The sequence below is a fragment of the Protopterus annectens genome, chromosome 7.part0 (assembly GCF_019279795.1).
Source record: "Protopterus annectens isolate FY-2018-M chromosome 7.part0, PAN1.0, whole genome shotgun sequence".
Lineage (NCBI taxonomy): Eukaryota > Metazoa > Chordata > Ceratodontiformes > Protopteridae > Protopterus > Protopterus annectens.
Window position 1 is genome coordinate 1,883,195,761 of NC_056739.1, and position 15,865 is coordinate 1,883,211,625.

Genomic DNA, 15,865 nt, shown 5'->3' on the forward strand with positions numbered 1-15,865 from the left:
ACAACCACATGGCCAAAGTGGTTAGAAGAACATTTTATATAGCCCACCTAATCATGAAGGGATTCACATCTAGATCAGGGGAGGTCATCGTACCTCTTTACTCATCCCTCATCAGGCCCATAATTCAGTACAATACCCCGTTTGGGATGTACCTGACCAGATACCTGCAACTGGAAAGACCCCAAAAGTACCTCACCAAGAGGATCAAAGGGCTCAAACAGATGCCATATGCTGCCCAGTTAAAGACACTCCAGCTCTACTCGGTGGCATACCACCTGCTCAGAGGCGATCTGTGCCTGATGTATAAAGCCATGTCCAACCCGGAATTAATGGACATGCTGCACCTCAGAAAATCCAAATCCCATTGAGCTACGTGCTCGAGAGACTTGAACCTCAGCACTGAAATAAATAGGACATGCTGTAGGGACAGATTCATAACCCATAGGCTCCCTTCACTCTGGAATAAAATCCCAGTCCAGGTTAGGCAGAGTCCCTCATTGACTCTCTTCAAGAGGAATCTTGATGAGTGGATGGGAGATCACAGGTTTACCCTGGGTATCACTTCTGTGTCACTGTTAGACAGAGGCACAGTATACTAACCTCTAAAAAGGGCATAACAAAATTAATTTAAAATGGGTGGCAAAAGCCAAACACACTCTGGCTGGGCTTATAAATGCCCTAGGGCAGATAGCCTATTATGAACCTATGAACCTATGTAATTAACACATTACATACTCCAATTGGAGGAGCCCTAGAAGTTTTTCACTAAAAAATTGTATTTATTTATTTATTTGGAATTTGCTAACCAGGTTTGTCCAACTGAGCCAGTGGCCCATTTTCACTGGAGACCCTAAGAGAAAAGCCCCAATACATAGAAATACAGTATGATAAGCATATTTGAAGTACAGCACAAATCTTAGCGGTCTTATGTACTAAATAAAGTGAATAGCAAATGGAAACTATTGTACACAAAGCAAATAGAAAAAATCAATAAACAGCTATAATACAAATACAGATAAGACATTTTTTAATATTTCAAGCAAATTTGTAAGTACAGCACAAATCTTAGAGGTCGTATGTACTGAAAACTAATGTCTTTTGGCTTTTCCCGGTTAAGGGTCGCCACAGCAGAACTCCGGTCCGCTAATGATTGGCAGTGGCAAATAAATATAGTACATAAAGCAAATAGACAAAATCAATACACAGCTATAATACAAGTACAGAGAAGACATTTAAAGTAGCAATGACATATATACATACTTACATGTGATGTAGTGGTTAAGCATCTAGGTGTAAAGAGTAGTAAAATATGTGTTAAGAAGGAAGAAATAAGAAATGGTGGAGTGAGGTGACTGTGTAATAAAACAGTGGTAGTGCATTAGTGAGAGCAGAATTAGGTAGGGTCATGACAGGAGCAGGACTTCGAGTTAGAGTAGTCCAAGTTCCTTTTTGAATTGACTAATGTGGGGGATGGAGTTTCTGTCTAAGGGGATTTTGTTCCAGGCTTGGGCTACAGAGCATTTATAAAGTAGTTTTCCAATGTTTTTGTTAGGTTTATAAATATTTAGGAGTTGCTGATTGGAAGTACGGAGGGGATGAGTGGAAATGAAATACCATACAAGAGAGGAGAGAGAAGAGCAGCAAGATGGTTTATATAGTACTGTGTGATTTGAAATTGTGACAGTAGGAGCTGTTGGGGGAGTTCCAGCCATTGAAGAGAGTTGAGTGCTAGGCAGCAGTGAGGGTTGTGTGCTGTGCTAAATATAAATCTAGCTATTTTGTGGTATATTTGTTGGAGTTTAGTCAAGACTGCGGATTGCAAGTTAGCAGGGTTGGGAGGGTGGCCTAATGGTTAAGGTGTTTGCCTTACAAACACAAGGTGCAGGGTTTGAGTCTCACAAGGGATAACTGGCTAGGCTTAAAATGGCTCGCAAGAGCAGTTAGCTTAGTACTAATCTATGAACCTATGAACCTATGAAGCAAGGATTGGAGCAGCATAGAGAAGGGAGGGGAGAAGGAGAGTCTGAGCCAGGGATAGTCTAATGTTACAGGTAAGAAATTTTCGATTTTGGTATAATAGACCAAGTTTTTGGTGTTTTTTTAATATTTTGGAGGATATACAAGTTAAATTTAAGTTCATTGCCTATGACGGTACCTACAAACTTAGTATGGGGGTCACGTTTAATGGTGGTTGTGTCAGAAGATGTGATGACAAAGGTTGATTTGTGTTGAGAGAGAGAATGTGGGAGAAATCCCAAGAGTTTAGCTTTATGTTTTAAGATGAGCTGATTATCAGAGAGTCACTTTTCAATGAATAGGAAAGAGGCCTGGGTGAGAGCATGGAGCTCAGAGATATTGTTAGGAATGGAGATTAGTGTAGAATCATCAGCATATTGTTTGCAACAGGTATGGAGATCATTGGTGAAAATATTGAACAGAAGGGGGCCCAGGACAGAATCCTGGGGTACACCAAATGTGATGGCTAGTAAGGACGAGCAGGAAGAGAGCCACCTGAAAGATTGTTGCCTATTGGTGAGGTAACTGGTAAACCAACCAGTGGAGGGACCAGAAAGATTGAGATCAGCAAGTTTAGATAAAAGTATAGAGTAAGAAACAGTGTCAAAGGCTTTGGAGTGGTCAACAAAAAGACAGGATAGAAGTTGATTATTGTTTCTGGCTTCAGCTACAGGGTGTGTACAAGATAAGAGTGCAGTGGAAGTGCTGTGGTTTGGCTGGAAGCCACGTTGAGTGGGTGTTAGAAGGTTTTTCTGAAAAGAAAAATTGAGCAGCTGAGTATGAATGCATTTTTCAAGAATTTTAGAGACAGGGGAAAGTATGGCTATGGGTCTGTAGTTAGATGGGTTAGTAGAATTCCCACCTTTATGTAACTGGGTGGTGAAGAAGGATTTCCAAATGTCTGGTACTGCGGCTTCTTGAATAGATCTATTGATTAGCAGCGATAGTGGGTAAGCTATGGATTCAGCTGCTAGCTTGAGGACTATAGGAGAAAGGTTATCTGTGGAAGGACAGCAGGGCTTGAGCTTGAGGAGGAGTGATTTAATATAAGCAGTGGAAATGGGTTTAAAGGAGAAAAGGATTTTGTTGTCTGGGTTGGAAGAGGTGAGAAAGGGATAAGAGTTGTGGTTAGTGTGAGTACGTGTTTAGATAGCATCAATGAAGTAATTGTTGAGAAGGGTGGCAGTTTCTACAGGAGTGATGTTAGGGAATGGGGAGGGAGTGGAAGGACTACCAGGATGGAGTATTTTGTTAAGTATGGACCAGAATTTTCATGGGTTGGATTTACTGTTGATTTGGGGAGCATTGTAGTAGGATTTTTTTATCTTTGTTGATTTGTTTCTTGCAAGGTTCCTGAGTTCTTTGTAGGTTTGGAGCAATGAATGAGTTTTGGTTTTAGCCCAGGCTTTCCAGACACTGTCTTTTTTGTGCTTAACAGATCACGTTTCCTTACATAGCCAAGGGGCATAATTGCTGTTGACTCTAATTCTTCTGGTAGGGGCAAGGGAGTTGAGAATTTCAAGGAATATGTTGTTAAATTCTAGTATGGCTTATTTCAGAAGGAGCTGCCAGAGGAAGGATCAGTCAGTACTAGATAGTGTAGACTTAGATATGTTGGGGTTAAAGTTTGAAAGTTTACGGCTGTCTCTGTAAGAGTGTGGTTTGGGTATTTGGTGGCAGTGTCTTAGGATGAAGGTGTGAAGATGGTCATTTAAGCTGTCAGGTAAGGTACAGGGGTTGTGATAGAGTTTAGGAGTGTTAGTGAGGATCCACTCAAGTATAGGATTGGAGGGAGAGGTTTTGTGCATACTGGTGGGGGATGTGACATGCTGGTGGAATCTGTGTAGGTTGTTACTAAGTTGTGGAGTGTCAGATGTGAGATTAGACCACTCAATATTGACATCTCCAAGGATGACAGTTTCATAGGGTATATTGTGGGACAGCCAGGACAGGATTTGTTCAAGGGTTGGAATATTATTACTTGGAGGGATATATATAGATCCTATGGCAAATTTCCTGTCTGAGTTTATGTGGTAGTTCAGGAGAAGCAGTTCAGCAGGGTGGAAACTCGAATAGCAATAGTTACAGGTGAGAGATTGAGTTTGTCTGAGTAAAGGATGGCCATGCCACCACCTTTTTCAGCAATTCTGTTGGTGCAGTTGATATTATAACCAGGTGGAAGTATTTAATTGTTAGTAATTTAGGATTTGAGCGAGGTTTTGGATAGAGTTAGAATGTGAAGGGATGTATGGCCGATCCAAGTGTGGAGTTCAGTAACTTTGTTAACAAGACTTTGAATATTTAGCGAGTAGATAGATTTTAGGAGAGGAGATGTGAGTATTGGGGTGGTGGGGAGGGTATGGTTGAAGGGGAAAGGGGGAAGTGGAGGATGGGGTACGGGGTGCGGAGTTTGGTAGGTGGAGTAGGGGGACCAGGGTTGGGGTGGATTTCCCCAGACAGAAGTAAGGAACTACTGGATATGTTAAGCAGGGTCTGCAGTGTGTAGCAGTTGTAGGGTTTAGGTCTGAGTTTGCTGGAGTGAGGAGTGCACTTCAGTAAAGTAAAGTTGTAAAAGCAGATGTTGGAGAGGTTAAAGAGAGATGGGGAGATTATGAATGAGTGAAGGGTACTGCACTTGTAAGGGGTGGTTGTGGTGGTAGAATGCATATATGGTGGGGAGAGGTTGTTGTGATAGAAAGCTGAGACTGAGAAAAGAATAAGTAGGATAGAAATATACAAGTGGTGTATTGTGAAGAGAGTAGAGTGTAATTACAAATGGGATAGAGGGGGAATGATTGGAAAGGATCAGTGATGTTAGTAGGAATGTCAGTCTTTGATTGGGAGTGGTGAGTGGGAGGGAAGTGGGTGGTGCTTGGATGTGCTAGAAGGAGCACAGCTGCACCCAGGATATAGTGTGGTTGTTGTATCTTTCGGCTTTTCCCAGTTAGGGGTCGCCACAGCGGAACTCCGGTCCGCTAATGATTGGCAGTAGATTTTTACGTAGCGACTTGCCAGGCCTGATGCACAACCTTCAACGAAGGTACGCCCATTCACGCAAGTCTCTACGCAGATGACGCTTTAGCTGAGAATAGAACAGGACAACGTCTTCCTGTGAGGTGACAATGCTACCGCAGCACCACCACTGCAGCCTCACCCAGGATATAGTGTGGAATCAGCAAAAAAACAATCTACAAAATAGGTAAGTATGGTGACCAAGAACAGTGAGGGGAGAAGAGAGAAATGACCAAGAACAGTGAGAGGAGAAGAGAGAAATGATTAGGGAGTCATTCAGGTATTGCTCGGGGAAAAATTGGTAGCAAAACAGAGTAAAGTTAAACTAGTGGATGGAGATAATGTTAGGTGGAGAAGTAAGGTTAGGCAGATAGAGTGAGAACAGAGATAGACAGGAGGACAGCAGCAGAGGAAAAAGCTACAGGTTGTAGAGTGTGGCAGAAAGAAGGTGAGGAATAGCAGAGCGAGTAGAATTAAGGAGCAGTAGAGTAATGTGCAAGCAGCTGCAAGCTGTGGAAGGGCAGTGCTACAGTTAGTTAAATATCAGAAACGTGAAACTATTAGGGCAAACTTAATATCTAGATTAAGGGTGGAAAGCACTGCCGAAGGAACTGTAGGTCAGATTACTTCCAGGCAGGGTAAGCAGAGTGGGCTTGCTGTTCTGGATATTGTTAACCTAAAAAAGAGAGAGAGAGAGAGATTATGGTACAGGGAGACTACCAGTATGTGTGATAGATGGTGAAGAGAGTGTGTTTGTGTGTGTGTGTGTGGTGGGGGGGGGGGGTAGCCTATCTGTGAGAGTGAAAGAATGAATGAAAAGCTTGTTAATGTTAGTTGTGTGTAGCAGATGACTATTATTCTAGGGTGCAAGAGGGCCTCTGAATTATGAAAAAAGGAGTGTAAGTATGTATGTTAGGGAAGAAATGTGGTGAATAAGGGTGAATAGAGACATATGAACAGCAGTGACATTAACATTCAGGTGAAAATAACCATGGGAATCAGTAAAAACAATATTATTGATGTCTACAGATGTTAAACAATCAATAGACACAGTATGCAAGTAGATAACATCTATGTGCTGGCCTCACTAGAAATTAAAGGCATTATTATCTAGCTGTAGCATCTATAACAGCTTTTGCACAGCAGTATAGACAAATAAAATCAGGTAAAAAAACAAAGTAATATGGTGATGGCGTCTAAACAATAAGTAAACATAGCTAAAATGACCCTCTGATATACAGTTGTAGACAAATTGTGCGATTACCACATCAACAAAGTAAAAAGATACCAATAGAAAGGCACAGGTAGACAACTAAAATAAGGTTACACTAGGCAAACTAGCACTCTGACAAGTAACAAAGCTATAGCAAAAATGTCGAGTGAAAAATATTCATAGTGGAGTGGAAGCCTCAGTCAGACAACAAGTCGGGAAAAGACATGGTTATGCAGAGCTGTAGTCCATTTCACAAGGAAAGTCACCTCACAAACTTTCTGCAGTGTTTAGCAACTTGTACAAGTGCGAGATAAAGTAATGATATCTCATAACTGATTAAGCAACCTTTACCTTTAATAAGCAGCAGTGAAATATGGTAGTAACAGCAAAAATCCCAGACAATCACATACAATTAACTGCTGCACATCACTAGGTCTGTGTACACATGCAGGGGGGAAGATAAAGATGGCACAGAGGAGGAAAGGGAGAAGTTCTAAATGCAGCAAGACATTATGGGTAAGACTGCAAGAGTAAAATAGGGAAGTAGGAATCGGAGAGGAGATTTTAGCAGGGATACAGATAGCCAATAGACCATGAAAGGGGAGTAAGCAGGGAGGAACATGGGCTAGAGTGTACAATAAGTGAGAAAACAGATAAGCAAACAAAAATAACTACAAGGCAAGTGAGACACTACATGTAATTAATGTAGACCTAGTAGTTAAAAACACCCAGGAGATATTGTGTAATCAGTGAAAAAAAATCTAAGTATGTTGACAAAGAACAGTGAGAGGAGAAGAGGAGAACAGAGAAATGATTAGGGAGTCATTCAGGTATTGCTCAAGGAATAAAAGATAACAAAGCATAGTATCGAAAAAAACTAGTGGATAGAGATAATGTTAGGTGGAAAAGGAAGGTTAGGCAGAGAGATTGAGAACAGAGATAGACAGGAGTACAGCAGCAGAGAAAAAGCTATAGGATGTAGAGTACAGGAGAAATATACTGGAAATATTAGGGTTCAACCAAACACCCTACTAATGGGTGATTTCAACTACCACACCATTAACTGGGAAAACTACTCCTGTACCAACTCCTTCACTCAACACTTTCTGGAATTCATAAATTCCAATGCCCTGGACCAACTTATCCACATCCCCACCAGAGGCAACAATATCCTAGACCTAGTCATTACTAACATGAGTGACCGGTGTTCCACACCTGAAGTCAATGCCTCATTGGTCCGATCCGACCACAAGCTAATTACCCTAGATATCCACATCCTGCCCCCACCCCCCCATTAAGGAAACCATGGTAAACAATTTCTCCAAAGCCAACTTCATGCTTCTTAAGACAGAAGTGGCAAACGTCATGACACCCATGCATATGGACAATACAGTTACGACTACTGAATCCTACACAAATGCACTCTATAAGTACTTACACGAGTGCATGGATTGTGCTATCCCAAACAGAACCAAGATGCTATCCTACAAAAAAACGAAGCCAATCTGGTGGTCCCCTGCCATAAACAAACTCTAAAACAGAAGGAAGAAACTGTTGCAAAAGAGAGTAAAATCCCATGAGTGGAGGAGCTCCCTGGTCAGCCTCATTAAGAAGTTGAGATCCCTTATACGATCCTCCAAAGCTAGCTACGAAAACAAAATTGCCACTGATTCTAAGGGCCACTACAAAGCATTCTATAGCTATGTCAAGAATCTCAATGGCAACACCCAGATCTGCTTTGAGTTAAAGCACAATGGCACGAAAATTACAGAACTAACTGATATTGCCAACATCCTGACAGATAGCTTCAGTGCTAACTTTACTCCCCCCTCACTCCCTAAAGGGCCCACATCTATACAGGAAGAATGCAGAGTCCCTGTAATCACATCTATGCAGGTAAAAGCTGCACTCTCTAAAACCAAAAACACAGCATCCATGGGACTGGACAACATCCCAGGCTGCATTTTACACAAACTTCAGAACAAACTGGCTCCCCACCTAAGAACCATGTTCAATCATAGTCTCACATCAGGCTTTGTGCCCACTGAATGTTGCACAGCAACAGTTATCCCACTCCACAAAGGGGCGGCCACCACTGATCCTGGGAACTATCGCCCTATTAGCCTGACGAGCCTGGTCTGCAAGGCCATGGAACGCATCATCATGGAACTCATAAACAAAGACATTGGTAACCTCCAAACTCTGGACTCCACCTAGTTTAGGTTTCTGAAAGGCAGATCATGCCTTCTGAACCTGATCACCTTCTTTGAGGCAGTCACCAAAGCCATAGACAAGGGTAAGGTGGTTCACACAGCCTATCTTGGCCTCGCCAAGGCTTTCAACACCATCCCCCATTCTGGAATTATAGCTAAACTCACTAAACTAGGTATAAATCCCTACATTACAAGATGGATTGCCAACTGGCTCACCGACAGAACCCACGCTGTAAAAGTTAAAGACTCCAAATCTGACTTCAAACCTGTGATAAGTGGAGTACTACAGGGTTCAGTCCTGGGACCTCTCCTGTTTGGTATCTACTTCTCTGAAGTGCAGGCTAACACAGAAGTCCTCTGGCCAATGAAGTTCACAGATGACTGCAAACTAGGAGCCATAGTTAAGTCCCCAAATGATGTGGACATCCTACAGAAGGGTCTCACTGAGACAGATGCTGGGTGTCAGAGGCATGGCCTGAAGCTCAATGCCAAAAAGTGCATTGTCATCCCCTTTGGTAAAAACTCTGCACCTATGAGCTACCACATAATCATCAGTCTACTTAATGCTGAATGTGTGATAAGGGACCTTGGGACACAGGTGGACAGTAGTCTCTCTTTTGATAATCACATCGCCACAGTAGTCAGGAAATCCTTCTATGTGGCACACCTTATCACAAAAGGGTTATCACCCAGGAAAAAAGAAATCATTGTTCCCCTCTACTCAGCACTCATTAGGCCCATTATAGAGTACAATGCCCCTTTTGGAATGTACCTCACAAGACATCTGCAGCAGCAGCTGGAAAGGCTACAGAAGTACCTCATAAAGAGGATTACTGGCCTCAAACAGATGCCCTACACTGACCATCTCAAAAAACTACAGCTTTACTTTGTAGCATATCACCTACTCTGAGGAGATCTCTGCCTAACATATAAAGTTATGTTAAACCCAGAGCTGTTGGACATGCTACACCTAAAGAAGTCCCAATCCCTCTGAGCTACATGCTCTAGGGACCTAAACCTTGTCACCACAATAAACAGGACATGCTGGAGGGATATATTCCTGTTCCGGAGACTTCCTATAGTCTGGAACAAGCCAACCATCTATGTCAAGCAAAGTTCCTCATTAGCACTCTTCAAGAAAAATCTTGTTGAGTGGATAGGAAATAGGAAATACACCCCGGGGATCACTTCTGTGGCTCTGCTCAACAGGAGCACAGGAAATTAGCTTTCTTGGGTGGCGTAAGCCAGGGAACCTTGTTGGCTAGGCTTACCTAGGCCCTTGGGCCGATAGCCTAGTACCTACCTATGAACCTATCAACCTAAGAAAGCAGGGTGGGGAATAGCACAACAAATAGAGTTATGGAGTGGTACAGTGATGTGCAAACAGCAGCAAGCTGTGGAAGGGCAGTACTACAGTTAGTTAAATACAGTATGTAAGGCACATGTATTATGCAGACTGACAAAAGGTCCTTTCCCTTTATTTCATCTCATATGATTTATTGAGAGGTGATTTATGCCTAACTACAAGGTACTCTCTGATCCAGCCCTGATAAAAATGTTACATATTTGCAAGAAAAATTATATGAGGGTTAATTGTTCCATGGACCTGAACCTTATTTCTGACTTTAACAGAACTTGCTGGAAAGATGGATTCATATCCCAAAGGCTACCACATTTACAGAATAAGCATTCTATCTCCATAAAACAAAGTCTATCCCTCACTCTCTTCAAAAATAAGTTGGATAAATGCATGATGGAGAAACATAATTTCACTCCTGGGGTACTACACATGTTCCTTTTGGAAAGAGGCAGTCTGTAAAATGACTCAGTCCTCCAGGACCAAAGGACCCACTTCCCTGATACTACCCCATCCCATATCTGGGGAATTAAGTTATAATATATTTTTTATTTATTATTATTTTACATTTGTTGACCGGGATAGTCCGAATGGATGCATGTTCATTTTCAGCGGAGGCCCGGGGAGAAAAGCTCCAAGGGTAAGCAGATACAGCATTACATAATACCAGCATTACATATTACAAACAGATTATTTACAGAGATTACATAAATAAGCAAGTTAAACAAGTTCCACAGGTTAAAGTTAGTCCTGAGCATAAGTCAGGATTAAATTAAATTACACAGTAAACTGGTTAACAGATTTTTACACATTCTAGTTAGCCAGGCTTGATACATTGACATAGCCAGTTAAGTGACAAATGTTGTTTGAGTCTAGTTTTAAATTGACCTAAGGTGGAAAGTAAGGTAATATCAGCTGGAAGTGAGTTCCAGGAGCTACTTACAGAGTTTGCAAAGAGAGAATCACCGGCTGTGTTATTAATTTTGCTAGCCTGAATTAGTAGTTTGTTAGAGGATTGAAGTGGTCTAGGATTGTTATAGGGGGTGATAATATTTTTAAGTGCAGGAGTATTGTCCGGATTATAGAGGATTTTATAGGCCATAATCAGTTTGTTATACTGGATTAGGCTAGGTAGTTCAACCCAACCAAGCTGATTTAGATTGATGCAATGATGTGTCCTAAAAGGCAGCCCAGTGGCAAACCTGGCAATGTGGTTGTAGCAAATTGAGAGTTTGTTAAGGACAGTCTTGTTCAAATTTGAGAGTAGAGGGGATGCATACAGAATGGTTGAAAGAAGGTGAAAGCGACCTATGGCAATTTTAGCTGGAGGGGTTAGGAAGGATTTTATTCTGTAAAGTGACCCTAGGTTTTATTGATGGTTTTGATAGTTTGGTTAACATGTAGGTCAAATTTGAGATTATTGTCTATGATGACACCTAATAGTTTTGTAGATGGGTCAGGGGAGATTATTGTGCCATCATTTGATTTTATGGTAAAGGTGAAAGAGGTAGACCTACGTGTTGGTGAAAATAACAGCAATTTAGTTTTTTTGGGATTTAGGATCAGACGATGTTCAGAAAGCCAGTTTTCTATTCTATTAAAGGTGGTCTGGGTAGCTGACCATAACTCTACTGGAGATGTGGCTGAGCAAATCAGAGTAGAGTCATCAGCATATTGGATACAGCTGACTTTTGGGATGACAGTATAAAGGTCATTAATGAAGATGGAGAACAGCAAGGGCCCTAGTATAGAGCCTTGTGGTACTCCGAGGGTGTTAGGTAGAAGGTTAGAGAGTTTGTTCTGCCAGAGGACAGTCTGCTGTTGACCATTCAGGTAGGATTGAAACCATTGGAAGGCTCCAGTATCTAGACAGAATGTTTGCAGGGTGTGGATTAAAAGTTGGTGATCAACTATATCGAATGCCTTGGAAAGATCCAAAAAGAGGGCTGAGGATATATAATTATTGTTGCGATTATGGTTTATGGTGTTAGGCTAGGAGGGCTGAAGTAGTGCTGTGATGAGGACGGAAGCCATGCTGAGTGTCTGCCATAAGGCAATTTTGGATTAGGTGGTGCATCAATTGTCTATGAATACATTTTTCCATAATCTTTGCAAGTGTAGAGAGTATAGCTATTGGCCTATAACTGGAGAATTCAGTAGAGCTGCCTCCTTTGTGAAGTGGGATTACATAGGATATTTTCCAGATGGTGGGAATCTTAGCTTCTACTATGGTTCGATTGATTAGTATTGAGACGGAGTAAGCAATAGCATCAGCTGATTTTTGTAGGTACTAGGCAGGGAGTTGATCAGCAGAAAGTGTAGTGGGTTTTAATTTTTTGATCATGGTACGGATAAGTGAAGTGGTGACTGGTTGGAAGCTGAACGCAAGTAGGTTTCTAGGGGAGCTACTTTCAGGACCAGGGGAGCTAGGAGGTAGTTCATAGGTTCATAGGTTCATACTAGGCTATCTGCCCTAGGGCATTTATAAGCCTAGCCAGAGTGTGTTTGGCTTTCGCCACCCATTTTAAATTAATTTTGCTATGCCTTTTTTTTGAGGTTAGTATACTGTGCCTCTGTCTAACAGTGACACAGAAGTGATAGCCGCAATAAACCTATGATCTCCCATCCACTCATCAAGATTCCTCTTGAAGAGAGTCAATGTGGGACTCTGCCTAACCTGGACTGGGATTTTATTCCAGAGTTAAGGGAGCCTCTGGGTTATGAATCTGTCCCTCCAGCATGTCCTATTTATTTCAGTGCTCAGGTTCAAGTCACTCGAGCACGTAGCTCGATGGGATTTGGATTTTCTGAGGTGCAGCATGTCCATTAATTCTGGGTTGGACATGGCTTTATACGTCAGGCACAGATCGCCTCTGAGCAGGCGGTATGCCACTGAGTAGAGCTGGAGTTTCTTTAACCGGGCAGCATGTGGCATCTGTTTGAGCCCTTTGATCCTCTTGCTGAGGTACTTTTGGGGTCTTTCCAGTTGCTGCAGGTGTCTGGTAAGGTACATCCCAAAAGGGGCATTGTACTCAATTATGGGCCTGATGAGGGATGAGTAAAGAGGCACGATGACCTCCTCTGATCTAGATGTGAATCCCTTCATGATTAGGTGGGCTATATAAAATGTTTTTCTAACCACTTTGGCCACGTGGTTGTCAAATGAGAGATTGCTATCAACTTGGGTCCCCAGGTCTCTAATGACTTCTTCTGTACTTAATGGATTACCACCTATGTGGTAATTTGTGGGCACTTTGTTTTTGCCAAAGGGGATGACTATACACTTTTTGGCGTTTAGCTTGAGGCCATGGCTCTGGCACCAGTTGTCTGTTTCTATGAGGCCCTTTTGGTGGATGCTTGTGTCAGCTGGAGAGTTGATTATGGCGCCCAGTTTGCAGTCATCTGCAAACTTGGTCAGCCACAGTCCTTCCATGTTGGCCTGTACCGCCGAGAAATATATACCGAACAAGAGAGGTCCCAGGACTGAGCATTGTGGGACGCCACTTGTAACTGGTTTGGAGTCTGACATGGCTCCAGCAATTCTAACCATGCGGGTTCTGTCCTTGAGACAGTTTGCAACCCATCTAGTGACATAGGGGTTTATATTTAAGCTGGTGAGCTTATCTATAATGCCCGAGTGGGGTATTGTATCGAAGGCTTTTGCGAGGTCCCAGTAGGCTGTGTGGACCACCTTCCCCTCGTCAATTGCCTTGGTTACTGTTTCAAAGAAATTGACCAGGTTTAAGAGGCAGGATCTGCCCTTAACAAAGCCAAACTGGGTAGGATCCAGTGTCTGTAGGTCCCCAATATCTTTATTTATGAGGTCCATGATGATCCTTTCCATAGCTTTGCAGACCAAGCTAGTCAGGCTTATGGGGCGATAGTTTTCAGGATCCGTTGAGGCACCACCTTTGTGGAGAGGGACCACTGTTGCTGTACACCTCTCTTTGGGTACATATCCTGTAGTAAGGCTAAGACTGAACAGTAGTTTTATGTTTGGGTTTAGCTCTTCTTGGAGTTCATGTAGGACGCAGCCCGGGACACCATCTGGTACCATTGATGCTGTGTTTTTTGCTTTGGAGAGGGCGGCTCTTACCTGAGCATCTGAGATGTCAGGGGGGCAGCACTCTGTTGGGATAGATATTTGCCCTTTTGGTGGGGAGAGGGGGGAGAAGTTTGCACTGAACCTGTCAGCTAGGATGTTGGCAATGTCTGTGGGCTCGGTGTATTTTTTGTCATTTTTGACGAATTCAGAGCATATCTGGGAATTCCCACCCAGGTTCCTAAAATAACTAAAGAAAGCCTTGTGATTATCCTTAGTGTCCTGTGCAATTTTTCTCTCGAAGTTGGCCTTAGACTATTTTATGAGTGCCCATAGTTTTTTGCTAATACTGATCAGAGATGCCTTCCCTTTTTGGGATTTTGCTCTATCATGTAGTAGCTTCCTCCTTCTATTGTATAGTTTGTTTATGGCTGGGGTCCACCAGACAGGATGTCTGCCTTTGGAGGATTGGGTCTTGGTTTTATTTGGGATTGCATGATCCATGCATTCCTGAAGCTGTTCATAGAATGCGTTTATAAAGGATTCTGCGGTCTGGGACGTATTTTCCACAGGCCTGGGGGCTTTGAAGGATTTCACCTCGGTTTTGAGGCGTGTGAAATTTGCTTTAGAGAAGTTTTTCACTGTGGTTTTCTGGGCAGGGGGTGGGGTCGAGATGTGAATATCCAGTGAGATTAGTTTATGGTCTGATCTTTCCAGAGAGGGATACACTTCTGGTCTGGAGAATAGTGTCCCCATGTTGGTGATGATCAGGTCCAGTATGTTTTCCCCTCTTGTGGGAGTGGTAACAAGTTGTTCCATAGCATTTGAGTTTATAAATTCTAGGAACCTTTGGGCTAGGGTGTTGGAGCTAGAGTAATGCTCCCAGTCTATGTTTGGGTAGATGAAGTCGCCCAATATAATGGTGTTTGGAGAGACCTTCATATTTTCCAGTATTCTCAGGAAGGACAAGTGGGGTTCCTGTGTTTGGGAGGGTGGTCTGTAGCAGGCTATAAACTGGAAGGCAGTTTTACCCACTGTTAGTTGCACATGGATAGTCTCTGATGCTTCGTGCTGTGCCACCAACCTGGAGGTGTGGGTATCTTTGACGAATATTGATACTCCCCTCCTTTTGTGGTTCGGTCCAAGTTTTGAGGCTGAAAAGCATGGTATGAGGTATAACCTGGTAGTGCTGGGGTGCTCTGAGGAGCCTTGAACCAGGTTTCTGTTACTGCACAGATATCGATGTTCTCCATGCTAAGGAGAGTTTCGAGTGCATGCATCTTGAGGTTTAGACTTCTGGCATTGAGTAGCATTACTCTTAGTTTCTTATCCCTTGTGATACCTATGGAGGTGGGTTTGTCTTTTGAGCCTTGCCTAAAAAAGGCACTATGGGGGTAGCAAGAGCCTTTGCCAATATCTGAAAGCCCAGGGGTGACAGGTGCAAGCCATCCCTAGCGAAGCATCGTGGCTTGTCGAGCATGTCATCCCAGGCTGACAGGCATTGGATCCCCTTTGAATGACACCAACACTTAAGCCAATTGTTGAAATTGATCATCTTGTCTTCATATGGTGGCATCATTCTTGGTGAGGGTAAGATGCTACTCAAGGTCAGGGTCATATCGGCCTGGGCTACATGCTCAGAGAGCTCCTCTATGTCTCTTTTCATGTAGTCCAGGGAGGTACGTCTCAGGTCATTCACACCAGCATGGACAATGACTGAGTCATATTTGTACTTGCCTTGGAGTGACCTGAGTGCTTGTGTTATGTGGCGGATCCTAGCGCCAAACAGGCAGCTCACCGTGACCTTCTCCTTGTTCAGCCTGGTGAGCGGGACGTCAGTGTGCCTGACGATAGAGTCACCTATTACAAGTGTATCAGGTGTGTTGTTTAGCCTTAAGGGCTGTGACTGTTCAGCACACTGGCTTTGTGAGCTATGTGTTGCACGTGTTTTGTTTTGGGGTAGCGGTTGCTTGGGTGTTTGCTTTGGAGGTCTCTGCTGCTTAGGCAGATTT